The sequence below is a fragment of the Microcebus murinus genome, chromosome 1 (genome assembly GCF_040939455.1).
Source record: "Microcebus murinus isolate Inina chromosome 1, M.murinus_Inina_mat1.0, whole genome shotgun sequence".
NCBI classification, from domain to species: Eukaryota; Metazoa; Chordata; class Mammalia; order Primates; family Cheirogaleidae; genus Microcebus; species Microcebus murinus.
In genome coordinates this window covers 99,681,936-99,685,605 of record NC_134104.1, presented here as the reverse complement: position 1 = coordinate 99,685,605, position 3,670 = coordinate 99,681,936, and the positions used below count along the sequence as shown (strand labels likewise).

Sequence of the window (3,670 nt, the reverse complement as noted above, 5' to 3'; positions counted from 1 at the left end):
GGTGGGCAATACCACTGTCGACCTACTTCCTCTCCCCCTGTCTGTCCCAGCCGGAGGAAGGACTACCTGTCTCTACTGCTTTGAACTCAGGTGAAGTCAGGTGACCAGCTCTGTCCAATAAAACGTGAGTTGAAATGAAGTGCATGATATCTGGGTAGAACCACTATCTTCCCTTCCTCCTACCCATGGTGGAGGCTTTGTCAGCCCGAGTTCCTGAGTGAGGGTGCTGTGGAGCAGAGCCCCCACCAGCCCCTGGAGTCAGGTAATGTGAGTGTGTAATAAACTTCTGTCACTGTAAGCCACTGAGATTTGGATTTCATTTGTTACTGCAACATAGCCAAGTCCATCCTGCCTGATGTAGGAAGTGAAACCAGAAGCATACTTAGAATCTGTAGGAGTAACATGGTTTCCAGGACTTCCATGTATGATAGTAATAAAATCTTTATTCTAGTATGGTAGTGGCAGGAGAGAAAAGTAAGTGACACTTTTCTAAGCTTATCTGGCAATAGAAAGACCCTGGACTTGTTAGAGGCAAGGACCCTCAAAGACCCTCAACTCCCCTATGACTTGTCCTACGCACGGACTTCGCCCTGGAAAATTCCTGCTATAGCTCCGAGAAGAATGCAGTCCATGACGTGCTGACCATGGGATGCTCCAGGGAGTGCTGACTGCAATTGTTCCCGACCACCTGCCAGGTTGGAGATGAGTAACCAGTCAAAAACAGGATACCGGGGCCGGGCGCGGTGGCTCACGCCTGTAATCCTAGCTCTCTGGGAGGCCGAGACGGGCGGATTGCTCAAGGTCAGGAGTTCGAAACCAGCCTGAGCAAGAGCGAGACCTCGTCTCTACTATAAATAGAAAGAAATTAATTGGCCAACTAATATATATAGAAAAAAATTAGCCGGGCATGGTGGCGCATGCCTGTAGTCCCAGCTACTCGGGAGGCTGAGGCAGGAGGATCGCTTGAGCCCAGGAGTTTGAGGTTGCTGTGAGCGAGGCTGACGCCACGGCACTCACTCTAGCCTGGGCAACAAAGCAAGACTCTGTCTCAAAAAAAAAAAAAAAAAAAAAAAAAAAAAAACAGGATACCGATAAGACGCTGATTGGGGCTGATTAACCCAGACCCAAGCCTCATCGTTGCCCCATTCTATTTTTTGTTTCTAATTCCTTGTTTCTGTATGCTTATAAAACCTACCAAGAATCTAAGTAAAGCAGACCTTGACAACCATTTGCTTGGTCTCGTTCCTTTCTCTCGCCCATCTCTTTCAGGCATGGTCCCCCTTGACCCCCGTGAGTAACAGAAGGTCCCGCGGGTAGGGACATGGACTAACCTGAAAACCTAAGAAGGAAAACTCCCTGAGCCTGCCCTTATTCTAATAAATGTTGCCCACTTCACTTCATAGGATTAGACAGGTGCATAGACCCCAGTCCCTTCAGAGGAAAGTCAGATCTGCCATAAGTGTGTTAAAATTGAAATAAAAAATTTAACCAGCACTATGATATTAATAGAGTTAAATTAAATATATATAAAGCAATTTTATTAAGGTATAAATTGTATTCCCGTGCAACTATCACATTTTTATCCATTAGAACATTTCCCTCACTTCAGAAAGTTCCCTCCTACCCACTGAGAGTGAATCTCCATTCCTACTCCCAGCCCCAGGCAACCATTAATCTACTTTCTGTCTCTATAGATTGTTTTTGGACACTTCTTACAAATGGAATCATACAACATGAGGTCTATCGTGTCTGGCTTCTCTCACACTTGGCAGAGAGTTTTCAGGGTCCTGCATGTTGCAGCGCTCATCATACCTTCCGTCTGCTGTTTGAAGAGGCAGGTGTGGTGGAGAAGGCTCAGGCTTCAGAGACCATCGGACTTGTGTTGAATCCAGCCACCTGGAATCTCTCCAAAGGTCAGTCCATGGCTCCCCACTCCCTTAAAAGAGGAACAAGTCTCTTTACCTGGCAGACAGACACCCCTTTATCATTCTCTGGCATCTGTTCCCCAGGGGCTACATTGAAAGGTGACTGTATGTCAGAAATAGCGTCTCCCTGTCCAGGAACACAGATGGGCAAAACATCAGAAATCTCACTGTGGCTTCTCCTCCCCTCCCGCTCCACACTTCATCAGCCCCGAAGACAGAGCAGCCGCAGGTGTCCATCTGGAAGGGTTCTTTGTCCTTCCTTTGGCCAGTGCATCCAGAGGTGCTATTGAGCCCTGGGATAAACTGCCCAAATCAGGCAGCTGGAGTGGGATAAGAAGGCAGGAAAAGCAGGACCAGGATAACTCCTGAATTAGAGAAGTAAAAACAGTGCTGTAGTTACAGCCCAGACAGCCTTAGAGACACAAACAAACAAAAACTACTGTGTGCACTTAAGATACAGATACCTGTAGACATGTATATAATGCTTTTTATTTCCTTACCATAAACTTTATATACTCTGGCTGCTCCTAATGTGTATCAAATAGTTACTCTGCTAAAAAATATTAAAAATACAATTAGGAAATCACAATAGTGTAATATCATTTAGGCCCTGAGCTCAGGAGAACCACCAGGGAGATGCTCCTGAAATGCCCATCCCAATGGTCCCCAGCCCTGGCTACACGTTAGAATCATCTAGGGAGCCCTTAAAAATGTTCAAATGGTGCTCGCTTTGGCAGCACATATACTAAAACTGGAACGATACAGAGAAGATTAGCATGGCCCTTGCGCAAGGATGACACGCAAATTCATGAAGCATTTCATATATTTGAATGGAAAAATTAACACCACATGTACTCACCAGCAAATTGGTATTAACTGATCAGCACCTAAGTGCACATATAAGAATAACGTCTGTTGGGTGTCGGGCAAATGGGAGGGAGGAGGGGATGGGTATATACACATAATGAGTGAGATGCACACCGTCTGGGGGATGGACACACTTGAAGCTCTGACGGGGGTGGGGAGGAGGCAACACATGTAACCTAAACATTTGTACCCATATAATATGCTGAAAGAACAAAAACAAAAAAGAAAAAAAAGTGTTCCAATGCCCAGGCCACACCCCAACTGTGTTAGTTTCCTGTGCTGCCACAACATAGGACCAAATTACAAAAAAAAAAAAAAAAATTTGTTGGCTTAAAACAACAGATATTTTTTCTCTCACACTTGAGGAGCATAGATGTCCGAAATCAAGGTGTCTACGTGGTCGAGTTTCCTCCCAAGCCTCTGGCAGAGAATTCTGCCTTGTCTCTTCCAGCTTCTGGAGCCTTTAGATGCTGCCTGGCTTGTAGCTACATAGTTGCAATCACTGCCTCCTTCTTCATGTGGCTTTTTCCTCTTCTCCTTGGGTCTCCCCTTTGGTAATCTCTAATCAGGACACTTGTCATTGGATTTAGGGCCAATCGGATAACCTAGGATGATGCTATCTTTCAAGATTCTCAAGTACATCTGCAAAAACCCTTTTTTTCCAAATAAGTTACACTTACAGGTTCTGGAATGTGACCACAGCCTTTTAAGGGCACCTATTCAACTCACTGCAAGCAACTAATTAATTAGACTCTCTAGGATAGAACCTAGGCATTCATATATTTTAAAGGTCCCTAGGTGACAGCCAAGATTGAGAGTTTATCGAAACTGCCACCTACTGCCCAGCAGAGGTGCTGGGTGCAAACCAATACCCAAAA

At 45.3% G+C, this 3,670-nt stretch overlaps 1 non-coding gene across 1 annotated transcript; it reads left to right on the top strand.

Moving 5' to 3' along the window:
• Nucleotides 1-2,646: 2,646 nt before the first annotated feature.
• LOC142874913 (U6 spliceosomal RNA) lies at nt 2,647-2,753 on the top strand. The gene has a single exon (XR_012922492.1). It is a non-coding gene; the product is annotated as a U6 spliceosomal RNA (small nuclear RNA).
• Nucleotides 2,754-3,670: the final 917 nt, after the last annotated feature.